This window comes from Zootermopsis nevadensis, unplaced genomic scaffold (genome assembly GCF_977971745.1).
Source record: "Zootermopsis nevadensis isolate Lab colony 2312 unplaced genomic scaffold, Znev_1.0 Znev_ptg000024l, whole genome shotgun sequence".
Lineage (NCBI taxonomy): Eukaryota > Metazoa > Arthropoda > Insecta > Blattodea > Termopsidae > Zootermopsis > Zootermopsis nevadensis.
Window position 1 is genome coordinate 1,818,039 of NW_028259156.1, and position 19,646 is coordinate 1,837,684.

At 35.9% G+C, this 19,646-nt stretch overlaps 1 protein-coding gene across 2 annotated transcripts in view; it reads right to left on the reverse strand.

Annotated features, from left to right (window-relative positions):
• LOC110827843 (uncharacterized) overlaps positions 1–19,646 on the reverse strand; it is a 536,626-nt gene that overhangs the window by 336,344 nt on the left and 180,636 nt on the right. For both annotated transcript variants that reach the window (XM_087354894.1, XM_087354893.1), the window contains exon 3: positions 5,815–5,879. The gene's annotated coding sequence lies outside the window, so the exon portion shown is untranslated. The remainder of the gene's footprint in view (positions 1–5,814; positions 5,880–19,646) is intronic.

The following is a 19,646-nucleotide window of genomic DNA, read 5'->3' on the forward strand; positions in this document are numbered from 1 at the left end:
AAGAATTTGCATAGTTTTCTGTACATACAGAAGTCGATAAATGTCCGGGATTTTCTCTCGAAGAGGAAGACATTCTATTTATGATTTTATACGACTCTCCGTTTCGGAGGAGAAGGTCACTTTTTAAAGCTTTACAGCCCTGTTCTTAACTCTTTAAATATAAATGTGTGGATAACTTTCCATGAATTGTCTCTCCAAGAGAGAAAGTTTTGTCTTCGCAATTCTTTCTATGACACGTTTAGGAGAAACATCGTTGGACGTGCTGACAGACAGACAACATATGATATGTACATATTTACTTATTTATTTATAGACAGACAGACAGAGAAATATATATAGATAGATAATACTGATGAAACATATAATTTCAATATCAAATCTAAAACTTCTTGACGATGGTGAAGAGTCAATTGAATAAAAATTTCCTTGTATATTATCCATCGTCTAGTAAATATAAAACGTAAAACGACGTTTCGGAGATGGGACTCTATCTCCGTCTTCAGGTTCCTACATAGTTGGGCCCACTAGATAGAGCTAATCCCTATCTCCGAAACGTCGTTTTACGTTTTATATTTACTAGAAGATGGATAATATCCAAGGAAATTTTTATTCAATATAATTTAAAATTTCAAATAAGAAGAGAAAGGTTTTTGCCGTGGAAAAAGAAGTTTCCAGGTAAAATTAAAATTAAATAGAGTAATATACTAGATCGAAAATCTAGATTGGATATAAATTGGAAAAGCAGTAAATTTGATAAAACATGTGCTAGTATGAGAAACACAAAATAAACAGCGGAAAGTCTATAAAGTTGTAGTACGACCAATTTTGTTACGTTGAAGTAAATCTTGGGCAATTGAAGGAGAACAGTTAGTATCACTTTTGCTGGTCTAGACCATATTACGAATGAAAATATTAATAAATAACTGAAAATGCAATCAATACAAAATAAAACATAAATAATACAACGTTAAAATTAATTATCTGCATAGTGTGGCAGGTGAAACGATTATAATATATTCTGCCGCATAAACTTGAACACTGAGATCGACGCAGACCTGGACAAAATGTAATTAGATCAGAACAGGCTTAAGTGGCTATAACACGAATTGAATAAAAAGTAGAACAAATATACCTCAAGCAAGTTCAGTTTCTGGCTTAAAAATCGGACCAATACCATAACAACTTACAATATATCGCCCCCTGCGCCAAAATTATATGAAATTTGTTAAAATCCATATTTGTTTAAATCTTGTCAGTCTAATCACAATAAAATTCCTATTAAATATTAAAATATTACTATAATTAACATTTTTTAAATATTTAAATGTTAATTATAGTAATATTTTAATATTTAATATGAATTTTATTGCGATTAGACTGACAAGATTTAAACAAATATATATTTATCACAATATGACGCAATTTTATCATCTCTTGTTAAAATCCATTGAGTAGTTTTATTGAAGATGAAACACAAGGAAACACAGAAATACATCCCCATTGCGCGTTCATTTCTTACACGTCGTGTGGAAAAACGCATCAGAACTGAGAATGTTTGTGAAATTTTATTGACGTTCAAGTTTGTGCAGGGAGAATTGATGTTGTTTATTCGTCCGCCATCTTGCAGAATTTGTGACCTTAATTGGAAGGTTATTGGGAATCAGAGTCCTTTCATGTCCTATTAGTTATTCGGCTGTTCTTCAAATAAAGACGTCCTGTATTATAATTTAAGGCTAGACGCAAATTCAATGTTGTCTCGTCTCATCTGACATAAAATGGAAGAAACTACGAGTCCCAGATATTTATGAAAGCCGACAGACCTAGTTCCTTCCCTTCCGTCGTCTTCCTCGTTGACACGGAATTGAAAAGATGTCAGCTAATGTATTTTAACAAAGACTCCAGTGCTTGTTTATACGCTGCTATTGGACTACGCGTTCCAGTTATTGTAAGGCTTTGTATGTGCTCTTGTATAAGGCCACTAATCCCAAAGTTTTCAACAGAGTACGAACCAGGGATTTACACCTCGTCACAATAACATTTCGACCGCATGGCCGCCTTCAATGAAGTAATCCGCGGTTAATGACTCGGACTTCTTGTTCGCAGGGAACGAGAAGGGTACGATATTGCAGTGGCGGACTCGACTATTCAGTGTCGGACTGCTATTGTAACTTATTCTAGGTTTTTTTTGCCTTTCAAACACGTGACACTGTTGATAGTCTAATAATAATAATTTATTATATCGTCAATTTTATAAATAAAACTATCTCCCGACACAGTGACTGTGGTACAAAGTGTTCTGGATATCAGAATATATCGATGTGGATTAAGGGTATCGATAGGCTACATAGCGATATTTCTTTGTGCTATAAAATTGTTCTTACTGAAAACCCGGAAGTAATTCTATTAAAGACACTTTGGGAAAAAAAATTATATTTATTATTAAGCCTATAGCAAGAATGATGATAGTTGTGTAATGCAATAGTTACACCCTACATTCTTTTAAAAAGTTGTTTTATAATAAAATAAATTGTACTTTCAAGCATGTTTTCATGAATAGAATTGAGTTTTAAGCGATTGATTTATTAAAGAAACAATACTGAATTATTGAAAGGCATGCATTTAAATATAAAATAGTTTTAAACAACAACACCTGAAGATGATGTATTACATCGAAACATGTTGTGGAAAATGAATGAAAGCGCTCAAATGTAACATCCTTATTGAGATGAATAGCGCAAATTTAAAATTTTGAATTTTAACATTTAAATTTTAAATTTTTAACATCCTGATAAAGTTTTGTGTATTGACCTGTATTTTATTATATATATTTTATTAAAGAAAGTTATTTTAATCACGTGGGTACATTTTGGATATAAGGCGATTGAAATAAAGAAATTTAGAGCAGTGAACCATAGACCCTGGTACGAAAGGGGCTCTTGGTTACGAATACACTAATAGTTAATTCGTTACACTAACAACTACACTGTAGGTGCGTGTTAAAACTGTAACTTTGCATATTAATACAAACAGAATGAGTTCCGTGTGGTTTTGTAATAGAAAAGAATGCACAATCTAAACTCTCTACACCTAATCCCTTAATTTTAACTGAACCAGAGGTTTCTGTAACGCGATTTTTCATAACGCGGTGTTTTTTTTTCTTCAGAATCTCAAATTTCGCGTTACAGGGAAATCAGCAGTGCTAAAATTTGCATTGTGATTTGTATATACAGTTACGAATAGACTTGTATGTGTATAATACAAATAAAGGCATCACAAATTATCCAAGGCTAATTATTGACTTGGCAATTTAAAATACTTTAATTTGTTAAAATAATTCGAAATTGATACGAAGTCATCTGCTATAATGCGACAGGATACGTTATTGTTAACTGATTCGAGACTTAAAATATGCTAATACAGTGAATGTTTAATGACGGACTGACCTTTTGATAGGCTTAAATAGAAGTAGGCTTATAAAGTGAAAATGTCTATACCAAGTATTGGATATTTTTACACAAAGACGCCTCACTTATTTGCTGTTTCAGAAACATTTCTGGTTAGATAAAGTATATTTCTTTAGATCTGTGAGTATAAAAATACTTCCTACCACAGAACAGTCTTGTGACGTGTCAGTTATGTACGCTTAGTACTTGAAAGACTCCTATGATATTCTACCGCAGTCTGTATAAAGTTTCGGGTAAAGTATTACCATTTCTCGTTACCTGCCAACACAAAATATCTTGTGATATCCCCACGTTAACCTAACCTTTAAACAAAATATTATATTTTCGTGTCATATTTAAATATAAACTCAGTCTCACAATATTCTTATATATAATGTCAGTTAGTGGTAGAATAGTTTAGTCATGTTATGGCATATAAATATTTCTGGATTAAAGGTTAAATAATCTTGTAATATTTGTAGGATATGTAGCCTGCATACACGTACCACGTCATTTACTAGGGATGGAATTACTGTAATATAAAAATATAAAGCTGCTTAATGGATAACCACTCCAGAAAGATCTGTGGTGTATATAATACAAAGGGGAATTCAGTGTCGGACTGGTCTCAACGCCACATTATATTCTATAGCCTATAAGTTAAGTCTCCATTTGAACTTCCCCTTTTGTCAGAACGTTAGGCTGAGACAATTAAGATACAGAAAGCAGGGAGATTAGAAAAAGTATAATTCAATTGTGGTCGGAGAGTAAACGGAATATGAGGACTGTTCACTAACTAACCAGATGACTTACGGAGCCCAAAGGTTCATCACCGAATTAACCAAAGCCCTCCACCGGACCCTGTCCTGGGCCAACAAAATCCAGTCTCCTTCAACTCCTATCTCCCATAGATCCCGCCTGAGATTATCCTCCCATCTACGTCTAGGTCTCCCCAGCGGTCTCTTCCCCTCAGGCTTCCCAAATAGTGGACCCAACCGACCAGATGGCTTACGGAACCCGAAGGTTCATCGCTGAATTAACCAAAGCCCTGTCCTGGGCCAACAAAATCCAGTCTCCTTCAACTCCTATCTCCCACTGATCCCGCCTGAGATTATCCTCCCATCTACGTCTAGGTCTCCCCAGAGGTCTCTTCCCCTCAGGCTTCCCGACCAATAACCGGTGCACACCTCTTGTCCCATCCATGATATGAGGACTGTTTTCGGAGTTTCATTAGAATTACGGAGAAACTACTAAGAAAGTCAAAGATGTTAGTGTCTTAATTTAAGAAAGTGTTCGATATTTTTAGCGAATGACGAAATGACAAGTCACAAGGTCACAGTATCCGGTGTCCCGATTGATATTTTAACCACAAATTTCTAAATATACACTAATCCGAACTAAACATTCTTAAGAGTCATCTGAAAGATACAGCCACAGCATCCGTTTGATCTCAACGAGATTCGTACTTGAATTCGCCTTCTGTTAAAAGTACAGCTGTGCCCATATTAACATTACGGTCTGACGTACACTCAATATTTTTTAGAAATTTTTTGCAGAAATTATGTTTTAATGACAGATATGTTTTACGTAGCACGAACACGTCTAACAGTATATCGAAATATCTGAAACCGTAGTAGACATTACTGTTATTGAAACACTTCGGTCGGTAGCCATTCCGACACTGGATGAGTAAACGAGTCCCCTTGGGCAGTGAGTTTATATTGTATTGTTATTATAATGGAGCTGTTTGGCCGCTCGATGGCTGAAAGGTTAAGAAGAATTTAATCACAGTTCAGTTGAATACAGGGGTCGAATGATTGTTAGTTTTTCATAGTTGTATTTGAAGGGCTTTTGAAACTTCGTTTTCAATGGAGCACGCTCAGGGTATGTAAACTGTAGAACTCTCAATACCCACTATCAAGTAAGGTATCTGCTTCTAGGTCTTTTAGAAACGCGGAAGATGGTTCGGATTACTGAGACTGGTGGGTGCTGAGTCTTCAGGAGACGTGGAAGTGATACAGTCGTGATTCTTTGAGAGATAAAGCGAAACAAGGAGCACGGAGTGCGCACTGAACAAGAGACGAGCAACGCGCACGTTTCTAGTGAGTCCTCTGTGAATTTCCCTACATCAAAGGCCTTGACATTAATTTATTGTAGACACTAATCTGTTGTTCCCTCTATAGAATCATTACAGTACACACGCCAATTATTAATGGAGATAAAACCTTATTGATCCAAAGTTACAAGGAATCAGAAATCTGGAGAAAAAAATTAATTGTCAACATAAAGACAATTTTAGTTTTAAGATGACTGTATTCTGGGATGTTTTAGCAGTCCCAAAGAAATTAACCGAAGCTTCAGAGGTGCTTACCGTCTTCATCTTCATGGTAGAACAACCCAGAAGATATCAATCTTCATATACGTCGCTGTAAGAACCTGAAATCACAAAAAAAAACCTGAATAGTTATGTTGGTAGCACTGAAAATTGTGGTCGATAAAAACAATATAAACATCCCATCATTAGCATCTGATTGTTTTTTTATTGTTATTCAATTTAGTGACATCAATGTAGTACTACACGTGTCATCTAGAAAACAATGACCTTTGTCCGACTCGTTCAGCTTAAAATGTGGAAACCTGTGACAATTAGGAGTTCGAAAAATGACAGCTGAGCAACTGTATCAGTAATAGAAAGGATTACGAACGGTCTCAAAATTCGAAGGAGGTGGGCAAATGTTACTTAAGATGTCCGGTCTGGACAGACATGTACTGCAACTCGTTGAGATTTAGGAGCGAGTCTGTCAGAGTATCAGGAATAAATAAAGACGCAGAATTGATGAAATTGCATCTAATATGAGCAAAAATGGTCCTTACGGAGAAAAATCTAAACAGAAGAGATGAGAATTTCAAAATTGGGTGAACGTGATATTTAGAGTTTCAAAGGATTTACATGTGTGATAAATTGTAATCAATGTAGTTGCAAAACATGGAGATACTTCAGAATACTTGAGAATAATTTTACGTATCTGTAAGTTGTCTTGAAATGATCTCGAGCCAAAAGTTCTGAGCAGGAAGAAATTATATGTAGAACATAAGAAGGAAATGGACTGGCCATTTGGTAAGGAATTATTGGAGGTAAGGAGCTGTTGAAATGACTGGAATCCTCAACGGAGTACAAACAGCGGAAGACCAATTAGAACTTGAAACAGACTGATTTAGAAGGAAACTTAAATTTGAATAAAAATTTCCTTGGATATTATCCATTGTCTAGTAAATATAAAACGTAAAACGACGTTTCGGAGATGGGACTCTATCTCCGTCTTCAGGTTCCTACACAGTTGGGCCCACTAGATAGAGCTAATCCCCATCTCCGAAACGTCGTTTTACGTTTTATATTTACTAGACGATGGATAATATCCAAGAAAATTTTTATTCAATTGACTCTTCACCATCGTCAAGAAGTTTTAGATTAGAAACTTAAAATATTTGACAAAATGTGGGCCCCTTGGCGATACTTTGTCGATGACCTACGATCGTATTAGAAGTAATATTAATAGTAATGACAGTATCATAGTAAATTGCCCACTCAGGCTGCTTCATTAATCTTCGTTGCACAAACATCATCTTTAACAGATTATTTTGAAACATTTACACGATTTAATTAAGTTTCATCTTCTCTTAACGTCTTCATGAACCAAATTTACATTTTCTATCGCCGTTTTCAGACACTTTGACTCTAATTTTCGAACAATTTTCAAGTGACTTTACGTGTGTACTTTTTTTTAGTAATATTAAGACTTTACTGATTTTAATTTCCTGATATTCTATACCAGTTTTTACATAGACCAATTCCTATGCTGGTCTGTAAAATAATTCGGATGTTCTCGGGCGTATTCAAAACTAAAATCTGCAATATACCAGTCTGTCTCTCTGTCTCTCCGTCCACAATTCCGATGAACGATTTTAATATAATACGATATTGTGGAGTTCTGCTAACATTTGTGGGGAAATATACCGATTTAAAAACGGAAGAGAATTTACTGCTGGTGAATCCTACATGGGGAATCCCTATCTTGCACCATAATCACGTGGAAGCATTGTCTGTTATGTCGTCATCACACTAAACAGCCACCGGCTTCAGAAAACTCTGATCTGATCTGATCTAACCTAACCTAACCTAACCTGACCTAAACTAACCTAACCTAACCTAACCTGACCTAAACTAACCTAACCTAAACTAACCTAACCTAACCTAAACTAACCTAAACTAACCTAACCTAACCTAACCTAACTCCATGGAAAACAGTACTTTAGTTGCCAACAGCACAAATTTACAGTAATGCCCCACCTTTTTTGGAATCCGTGTTCACAACAGCCAGCCACCAGTTTTATCGTAAACCATTTGTATCCATTCTACACCATTCAACACTATTTCCCTACATCAATTTTAATATTATCCTCTCATCCATCTCTAGGTCTTCCGAATGATCTCTTTCTTTTAAAATTTCTAATGAAAATGCACGAAGTTAGAATCTGATGTAATCTTCGTCATTCGAAGTAGCCAAAAGTAGCTGTTATTTTTTAAGTTACTTACATTCTCATTGAGTAACCTAATATCATGAAGACGAATAATTTCCCCCTGACTCTACAACTTTAACTCTGAGTTGATATTGGTACAAATCCTTCACTTAAGGAAAGTGCAGTCTCTGAGGATTCGACAAAAAACAGAGTGTCAATAATACTTACAGCATGCAACTGAAGTCGAACACGTATATAGATCGATATGCCTCGCTATTAGAGGAATGTATTATACAACGAAGCCATTACTTTTCCTGTATGGAAGTCTGTTATTACGAAGCCATCACCCGATTGGCACGCGAGTTAGGGGGACAAATTGGGACGGCGATGTGATAAGATTATCGCATATTTCATTACAAATCCCCCCCAACGTTTCAGGAAACGGGACACGATCACGTGATATGGTACTTTATTCACAGTTAAAGTATCACACAATCACTTTATTCAAACTATTAAAATGGCGACTGCGTTTAATTCAGGTCAGTATCAACAGTTATTGGGACCACGTTAACTAGGACTTGTCTCGCTTGTGATAAAAAGTCAGGGGCCTAAAGCTGTCCCCTCATCTGAATTTACTGAAAACCTTACTTTAATATATAATTACTGTTTCGTGAACTCCCTCGTGGCACAATACCTAGACACTATAATAATTTTATCTTTTGTAAATTAATAATTTCCAATACTGAGAAAATAATCTGGATATATTTATCACCCTTCGTGTCATTTATATGCGTTGTTATGATTGATCTGTCCTCAGACCATTTAACGATGCTGTTTCAGCTGTATATACATTGGCGTGAACTAAGATTTTAACTAGCAAATGTTACGTCATCGTATAGCATTTTGTCATATGAAAAGATGATCATGAATGAGAAGATAAAGATTCAGGAGGATACATCTCACTGTCTCCTATAGAAACTGAGGAAAATCATGGTAATTCTCCTTGGGATAACCATTATCGCGGCAGTGCCAAATGACTGTAGCAAAGATGAGGACGAAACTTGAACTACGTATTGTTTAACTTCCACTCATGTTACTGTCGTGGACATTTTATTTGTTTTCTCGTTTGTTCCGAATATTAGTGTAACATCGGATGCTGAATGATTTATCTTTGCGATATAGCTGTGTAGAAATCGTTCTATGAATTTAAAAATTAATAAATAAAACTATTCAAAATAAGGACAAAGAATTTCGTACAAATGTGAGCAATTTTTTGAAACAACGGGTTGAAATTGGTTTTGAGATACCTGTAATGTGTATCTAAGAACGAAAAAATGCTACCTCCATATAATCGTGGTTGCAGACAGGCATATCATGAGATCTCAGAGAAGACAAGTCATCTCGTTCTCTACACCAACAAAGCATGAGAACAAAGTCGTGTTAGTTTTTCAGACAGTTTTGTGAACTCATTTGCATAAAAATAACAATGAATCCACCAATGTCTTCCAGTTCATTTAATGTCAACATAAACCACATCATCTAAACATTTATTTATTTATTCATTCATTCATTCACGTATGTCTGTTGTAGGTAATACATTACGTTAATATTAACGTCTTTCCAATTTCCAAATAAAATAATTATCACAAAATGCCGATTTATGCTAGAATGTGCCAAACTAACTAACTAACTTAAGCAGAGTCCCTCTTAAGAAGCTGATAGTTAAGAAATTATCCACCATTTACAAAACACGGTGCTTACAAGAGCCCGCAATCCGTCAATATCTTGTTTAGTAAGTGGTAATATCAATTAAGTTCGTCTCTCTGAGAAAGGCTAATGAACTAAGAGATTAATAATGAAATTAAGTCTTCACTATGCACGAGGTTTAGTAACATACATTGAGACTTAAGTTCGCTGTTTTAAAACAAAGTTGTACCAGGCCAATTCCACAATACGTAGTTCAGGAGAGAGAAAAAAAAAAGCCGACCGCTGATGCTGAAACGTTAGGTTGATGGCCATTTCTGCTCCATTAGTTTCAAACTCAAAGGGAAATAAATTGGGACGACCCAATCTACGAGAAGCCATATTGTATAGATAGAATGACGCAAGAGAAAATCGAATCATTGAACAAAATGTAATCTGTTGTGGAAAAATCGAAAGAAAATGAGCAATTCGTAATTTTCCGTAAAATAATCTTTATTTGACTTTTCATTTCGAACTTTACAGATATAGAAATTCATTTTTATATATATATATATATATATATATATATAAACAAAACATAAACGACACGAAAGCAATAGACTTGATACGCACTGCATAACCTATTATACGCTAGTCACTAATAGATATGACTAATTTCGTGAAACTAAAAAGAAATTACCGAACCTAATAAACCACAGGTTAATCTTTTTCGCAGTAGGCAACTTAATGTACGTATCAGCGTTATTAAAAAATAAACATGACTATTTTTATGGTCATTTTTATGGTTTTGGAGCCTCTCAACGTTTCGGAAACCGAACGTGTTCCCGTGAACAGGTAAGAATGTAGTAAAGTTCGTTGGACAAAAACTTTAAGAGGTTAAAATTCAATTGGCCAAGTCGCTTAACCACATACGTCATGGTTAGGAACATTTATTTTTATCCGTGAGTCATAATTCCTTCGAATACAATCTTCTTTAAAACTTTAAGCATATTCCCTTCATTAATTTCTGAAACCTGAAACTGTATCTGTCATCCCCGTCTGACAATTTCTCTCCTGTGACAATCTCTAACCCCTGTTGCCGCCACTGATCTCAATAAACGCATTTCACCAAACTATTTTATGTTATATAGTTTTGATGCGTCATGTTTGTGTTTATAATTCACATATATATTTATTATTCAAGTCATATACACAAACTTTTAAATTTTGATGTTAAAATTTAAAATTCAAAATTTTCATATAAATAATATTAATAACTCAAATGTTAATTATATTGTTAATAATTTCACAGAACAATGAACAACTAACATAATATGCAACATAATATGCAAAATAATAAGAAGATTAAAGGAACACCCACAACAGTAATCTACAATCTAAAATCAATGAAAAGCTTGCATTAACAAATATAGAATAGTTTTAAACATAAAAACCTGAAGATGATGCTATGACATCGAAACATGTAGAAATATTAAAGCGCAATATTGTAACATCGAGATAACGATGAATGGCGCAGAATATCAATTTTAAATTTTAACATCAAAATTTAAAAGTTTTGTGTATATGACTTGAATAATAAATATATATGTGTATTTTATGTTAATTCTGAGACTTCGTGTATCTTCAAGAATTAACTCAAATTTTGATATGTCGTTTCTTCTCTGAAATGTTATTATAACTTTACTTTACACATTATATTGGGCCTATCCTGAGAAGTTTAAAATCGAATATCCGATATTAATCGATTCTCCATCACTGCGTCTTATTCGATGTTTAGTCCTTCTAATTAATAAACTGCCACGTCTCTCGCGATGGACTTAAGCTTTTGTGTCGTAGGGCGAACCCTTTGAGGTGGGTCTTGTGGCAGCTGGCTCATTCAGTCAATCTATATAGAGCGTTAAAAATGGATTGCAGTGAAGTGTGAAAGTTTTCTGTTCATTGTCATACATAATACATGCAAATTCCTCTAAAATGGGGCCCCATGTTCAAATACGAAACGCGTCTGACCACTATCCTTTTGAAAAGTACGATGAACTCTGTCACCCTCCACCGGCAACCTAGTTCCCTTCACAACCATATATTCTTTTCGCCTATTTCCCGTGGTTTATCAGAACACATGTATTTTCCCATCCCGTCCCAATACCTTTTATACAAAATAAATGATTACCATGAAATTTGGTATAAGGGTCATGGAATTTAATCATGTACTGTACCGAGATCAACAGCATCAACATGGCGACCGAGCGCCGAATAAACTTGTTAAGGTACAAGCGATACTAGCGCCACTAAGCAGATAACGGTAGCGTCCTGTAACGTTTTACGTTAATTTATGATTAGAAACTGTACAATTATATCAATTTTTTTTGTATAGTATAAAACAGCAATATATCTACAAGAAATATAAATAAAAAAACAAGTTATTTAGATATTTCTTTATAGCTCCTAAGCATCAAAAGAAGGCAATCTCAGAAATTCGTTCCAGATTATTGGTTAAACTTAATTTGCAACTTTAAAACGGATTTATTACTAATTTATCTGTAGGTCTACTCTAATTAGATCGTAAGACATCAAAAGATCAATACCGTATTCATTACACCCTACAGGTAAACACAGTGGATATTAAATCTGATTTACAATTCGAGAACACTCGATTTTCAACACGCCGAGAACCAAAGCACAAAGTCCATCTTTACTTACCAAGCGATTAACTGTATTACACAACAGACGAGCTGGGTAGACATGGTGCATTCTAATGGTCGCAATTTGCTGTTTAATTTGCAGTCCGATGTTACCACTTTGAAGATATTAAGAGGTCCGACTTGTTCCATCCACCACCTGTGAAGTGACGTCACAAAGCAGTGTCTCCATCTGTTGTCGCAGCAGGTGATTACATCCCCGCTGAGAGATTCCGAATGCCACGGAGGCGGTGAATGGAAGACTGTATCTTTCCCAGAGACGTATTGTGTGTCACAAACAAGCCGAGAGACATTGTCTGCGGGAACTGTGTTAGTTTTGTGAAACACGACCACGCAGGATACACAGTAATAAACGGAAAAAAAGGTCTTTACATTATGACAATTGGACATAGAAACACGCTGGCCATTTAGGTTATAGATTTCTGTGGTTTCCACATTACTTCGGAGGACACACGCGGAAATTTCACACACACATAAGACTGCCACGAAACATTTCCTCTGGATCAGATGACGACTACGAAGGCCACTGTGACCTCGTTCATGTCAGCGGTCGCGAAATTTTCAAAGTAACTGCGTAATATTTGAGATGAACAAGTCTTAAAATGATCCACGACCGCTTCTTTACATGGCGATCGCAATGTATTTATTTTAAATAAAATCTTCTCGGGCAAACAACCGCATCAACTGGTTACCGTAGTAAACCGACGTTTCGGGAACCAAACTCTGTCCCCATTAGCAGGGTTCTGATGTCATCAGAACCCTGAGGATTTTAATGATTGTACTCGCCGCGAAAGTCTCAAATCCTATGTTTATTTTTATTTTAACTGCTGAAGGTAATTGTTTAAATTCAATTTGTGGAAAAAGTTATACATTTGCGTATTTCAGTTATTCTGGAATGTTGAATAATTTATGAAGATGACTGAGTTTATTCTCGTTAACCCAAGTTTCTCTTTCAAGTAAAATAAACTCAAATAAGAAAACCATTTCCATTGACGGAATTTCATTTTATCTCATCTTTACTTTTTTCTATCCAATATATGAATATAAAATGAAATTTCATCATTGAAAATGTTATTCTTAATTGAGTTTATTTTACTTGAAATAGAAACTTGGGTTAACAATCATAAAATATTTAGTAAAATTAACTAACTAATTAGATGGTTTAAGGAACCCGAAGGATATTAAAATTAAAGCAGTTTAAATTAAATGTTTAAAGAATTTCGATGTATACCAGAGTAGACGACCGGGGTTCGATCCCCGACGGGGGCAGAGGATTTTTCCTCTAGCCTCTGCGTCCAGACCGGCTCTGGGGCCCACCCAGCCTCCTCTACAATGGGTACCGGGGTCCTTTCCCGGGGGTAAATCCGGCCGGGGCGTGATGCTGACCACTCACCCCCATCTAGTGCCGAGGTCAAGGAAGAGAGGAGCTATACCTCCACTCACCCCAAGCGCCTACATGGCGTGTAGTGGGACAAACTTTACTTTTTTACCAGAGTAGAAGAAAAAAGAGGTGTACTTAAGCGTATAAATGGTATTTAGGATGTGAAGTCTGAATTTGAAGGAACAGACAAATGCATGAATAAATTGTTGAGTAACTGAACATAAAAGAGACGAGGATGGACCTCGAAACGTCGGTCTCTTCATGTTTTAACCACTTGGAAAGGCGTAGACTTCAGAGTAAAGTGAAATTACAGATTTGTTGTCGAGCGGACTGTACGGATAAGTAACAATTTAATACAACGATACAAATTATTAATATCCGTGAAATTCTATACGTGACCTTCAGATTACAGAACGCAAAATGTTACTATCTAATCCAGAGACGCTGAGAGACCTACAGTTTAATGGAGTCTGACTTCGTCGCTCGCTTCAGAAATAAAGTTATCGTTCGTCGCGTGTGTTCATTCAAGCAATTAACTTAACTTGTTTTTAAGCCTTGCGTCCAAGTATCTCTAATAGGATCGGCTGAGATTGGTGCTGACGGCATTTCGAATATTACTAGCCCTGATTTTTAAATGATTCCTACGGGATGTGACGTCGATGCATGGACATTCACCTAATAGAATTGTCTCCGACGGCCTTGTTATGATAATCTAATCAACGAGGTAGACTCCAGTTTTAGCTTACAGTGTTACCGTCTAAAATACTTACTGCAGCTCCTGAAAAACGATTTATAATTAATTCGAGTCATTTCCAGTTGCAAATTTAGGCCTATACAAATCTGACAGTGGCTGGATTATCGTCAAAACGTTAATTAAACTCCTATCAACATTTTATTCTACAGATAAACTTGCAAAAATCATAAATAATCAGCGTGTCGATATCTACAGGGAGTTTCTTTTTTCTACCGCACAGAAGAGCCGGGCACTCCTCCTATCAAGTCCGGCCGACCCGTAACGCATCAAGTTTGCTTCACGGTTGCGCTGTGTAGAAAACTCATTGCGTTATCCAGAAGAAACACAAAACTTGTTCTAATGTCATTTAAAATTGATGTGTTAGGGCCTGACGAACAGTGAGTCTGTAATGATGTGTTTATCCTATATTAATTGTCGAACGTTTATAAAATATTATAGACGTTATTTCAACGCTGTATAATTTTCTAATTTAATTTATTGCTATTAGTTACACTAACAAGGTAACCAGCTTTGACAAACATCCCCAAAAATTTTTAAGTCGTAAGAAATTTTAGAAAGAAATGTACCACGCCATGATAACGTATGGGTGAATGGGTTGAAAACTCCACGCATTATTAAATAGAGTGGGGGTAATCTTCACGTATCCACAATGAATAAAATTATATCTTTTATAATCAATACCGAACTTCAAACACTGTTTCTGTAATGGACTCGTCTTCTGCTCGGGAGACGAACCTGGTTGTGCTACCGGTATACAGACACTTTAATAAGTGAGCAGTCTCCGTCGTAAGGTGTTTTATATGCAGAATATAAAACGAAAGCTGGAATGTACAGATTTTACTCTTTAATTCGGCGAGGCGAGAGATCGTGAAATCAGGCCTACAACTGTTGCGCGCTGCATGAAGCTTTCAGTTTTCGTCTCAGGACTAAGACAGCATGCCGATGAAAATTACAAGCACAAATATACATCAATAAATTGTGTAGATGTTCATTTAGATGCTAATATTTTTTTATATTACAAATTGAAGTTTAAATTAAATATAAATTCACCTGGAAGTACTGAGGTAAACAACGAAAAACCAAGTCAAAATCGCTACCGAATCGAAACTCCGTGCACTTTTAACGTCTGATGGAGGTGAATGGTAAATTTCTTGCTCTGGCCGTCGTCAACAACCACTAGACAGAAATAAATAAATCACTCAGATATCTTATAACAGCGTACAAATATTTGGATGTAATTCAGTCTTATTACCATTATACTATTTACTGCTATTTACAATTTATTATAAATAAATCAGTCATTCGCAAAATGACATGGATCTGTTTCTGAATAGAATTAACCTATTGTTACCATAGCAATGACCAGGGGTTAATGGTTTCTAACATCAGTCCATGTTAACAGATTTATCTATTTTCTTTTCCCGTCAAAATACATGAATCCTGGACTCATGTCGTTTTCCTACTGCGTTCTATTTTGTTTTCTGGGCATTCAGAAACCGATACCTACTTAAGCAGGTCACCCTAGCAGTGAAAATGAGGTACATAACCACATGAGTCATGCAATTTTATATGGGCACTTAATAAAACAACACAAGTCCAAAAAATAACTTTGCTTATTTCGAAAGATTTAAAAGATATTAATTAAATGTAACTATAACAATTAGATACTTTGCTTTTATTTTTGACAGAAAATAATTCAAGTGAAAAGAATGCTTACTTTTGAATCCTATTTATTTTAATTTTTTTAAAATTCAGTTTGTGGACTCATCTGGTTTTGCTAATAACTGATTAAACTGTCGTAATTATGTTCCTCCTTTATTATAAAGCTCTTGTATATATTTTTAATGTTGTTTCAAATCCTGTGTACTTGACTTTATAGCATTTCGTATTAAAAAGCCTTAAGTGAAGATTGCTGTCTTCTGGGTTGTTACACCGTGTAGAAGTTTACCGACGTTTCAGAGGACATCAGGGAGACGACCTCTGAAACGTTGCTAAAATTCTACACGGTGCAACAACCCAGAAGGCAGTCAGCTTCAGACTCACCGCTGTGGAAACCTCAAATCCTACAAACCTTTGACTGATCATGAAATAGTATTCATAGAATAGATTTATTTGAGGACTACATATATTATAATTATAAATTTCAATTTTTTTTAAGAGCATCCAATCGTATGTAAAGCATTAGAACACAACACTATAACGAAAATACATTATTCATGAACAATTCTCAGCGAAGAAAATCCCGGTTTGACGATAAGAAAATTTGGCTGTAATTGTATGAATTCTAACTGCATCTGTCACGAAAAAAACTCGTATATTTTATTGTACTGCGGGAGACCATCTGGACAACATAACACAGCAATTTTTAATAAATATTTCACAGTCCTTATTACTCTAACGCCTTGACATTGGCTGTCGGGTATCACTTTTAACACCACCAGATATGTGTGCATACAAATCGATTGTAGTCCTTTCAACCTCGCGAGCATACCCTCCGTGGGGGTGTTAACTTTGGTTTCCAAACAAGTTCAAAACTCAATTTGTCACGAGGATTGTTAAGTTAACCACATTAAAAGAATGACACACGAATTATCGACTAAAATCACGCACTCCATAAAGAAAAAACAGCGAAGCATTTAACCTAAGAGGGCGAAGTATGGTACCTTTTGTTACAAGAGGCAGGGGAAATGTCATGTAACTAAGAGGGGGGGGGGGAAAGCAATTATTTTTAAATGCAAATCTAAGACTTACCATCGATGAAACCATGCACTTTTTTACGCGAATCTTCTTCCATCTGTCGTCCTGTTACACAACTACTCTTTTCACTGGTAGACTACCAATTTCCCTTCGAGATGGGCTTCGTAAAATTCAATTTTGAATCTCATTTGGTAGAGATATTGTTTAGCTTGATAATAATAATTCTATTTCGTAGCTCTGGAAGGAAACTTAGCGAGTTACTGCATGATTTGGTCATGAGATGAAAAAAAAAAGAATGAGTATGGCCTAAGCTTGAAAGTACTGTATTCAATTACGCTACTCAACGTTCATTTGATTACTTGACTTTTCTAAAAGGCAGAATTTTAATTTTGTCTATTTTTCCGTGTGCAGGAATCTCGGCTACCAGAAATTAACGAGCTGATAATTCCACCTGGATTGAACACACAGATAAAAAAATGGTACCAGTCTTAGTGATTATACTCTGTCCATCGATGTATCAGATGAAATTATTCTTCATTATTATAACTAAACTAATCAGAGAAGTCCGTCATCTTTTCTACTCTTTTGTGATATTTAATTTATACCAAATGGACCATCCGTGTATACGCCCTTCTGCTAGTCCGACATCTTCAATGCATTGCACATGCATAATTCAAAGGCGAACTAACAATTATCGCCCAGTTTGTAAACCAACAAACAACACAAAAATTATATGAGTTGAGGATTTACCGGCGAATAAATGTAATAAAATCTTCTCGGGTGACAAGCCACGTCAAGATGGATTTTATTGTATTAATACCAAAAAACTTTATGACATTTATATTATTTTATTATTATTTAGTGTTCTGTCTGAGGACAGATCCATATTAACAGGATCCTTCCATCCTTTCCTCGGACTGGGACCTGTTCATATACGTTCTTGGCAGATGATGCAGAAGTGGTTTGCCATTGCCTTCTTCTGTGTGTGAATGGAGTAATTGTTGGGATGCCACGGAGGAAAACTCCGCGTTGCCTAGACCACGGCCTTGCCCAACACAAGTTATAAATTCGGGCACCGCCGGGAATAGAACCCGAGACCCCAGGATTAAAAGGCCAGCGTTCTAACCGCTAGACCACCTCATCTTATTATTATTTAGTGTTCTGTCTGACGACAGGTCCATATGAACAGGATCCTTCCATCCTTTTCTCGGACTGGGACCTGTTCATATACGTTCTTGGCAGATGATCCAGAAGTGGTTTGCCATTGCCTTCTTCTGTGTGTGAATGGAGTAATTGTTGGGATGCCACGGAGGAAAACTCCGTGTTGCCTAGACCACGGCCTTGCCCAACACAAGTTATAAATTCGGGCACCGCCGGGAATCGAACCCGAGACCCCCAGGATTACAAGGCCAGCGTTCTAACCGCTAGACCACCGTGGTTATGATATTTGTATATAAAACCTTTATTTAAAAAGGCATCGATAATGATCTTAAAATTCTGAAGATGCCTCATTGGGAGTGGTTGGTATCTGACTGGGTTTCGAAAGCAGGGCTCTCTGAATACAAAGCCTTTTACACAGCCGCTATGCCATAACGTTAGTTCTTGTATAGTACGAACTTCTTTGTAATCCTATTTGCGTTCACTTCTGATCATTTATTAACAATAAAGGTTCTTTGTGTGTATTGTGTGTGTAACATTTGGTTTAATCCGGACTGAAATAACGTTATATCATTAAGTGTAATGTTTTCATTTATGTGAGTTTGTCGCTGGGGTGCGATTCGTGCAAAAATCTTGTAGGGCCGGGGGCTACGTCAACAGGGTTTCTCCCCCCTCCTATCTGACGAGAATGGAACACAACGACCAGAGGCAAACACGACTATAGCCCGACTATTGAATTACACACAGACCTCTGTTCAGACCCCCCTTTATTCTCTTGCGGAAAAATTGGTATGTAATATGCGACAATTATGACTGTTCCCAACATTTGTTTCAGTTTCGCGTTTCTGCTTACGACAGATAATGAGTTAGCTTAGGAGGTTTCTGCATTCAAAGTTATGAAACAAATTAATGTCAAAGTAGTTGTTTTATATTTAGTGCTGAGAATTCTGTTTTAGTAAAGGTTATTCTGATTTGTTTAAATTTTCAAACGAGTCTCAACTGAACTAATTATCAGACTCCATCACACACTAGAGCGACCTCTATTACGTATCTCGTCATGTGAGTGTGAAGCCGAGATGGAAACTGTTCAACTTCATTAACTGGTTAAGGATTACAGAACAACCATAAATCGCTCCTTTGAAAATAAATGTTATCAAAATGATATTTAAGAATTCAGTCCTTACCGCAAAGAAAACACAACACTTCACCATTACAAAGATCATCTGTTTAACGCTGTTTAAGGAAATGATCGCTGTTTACAATGAGACACGCATTGCGTACCTAATATTTAAACA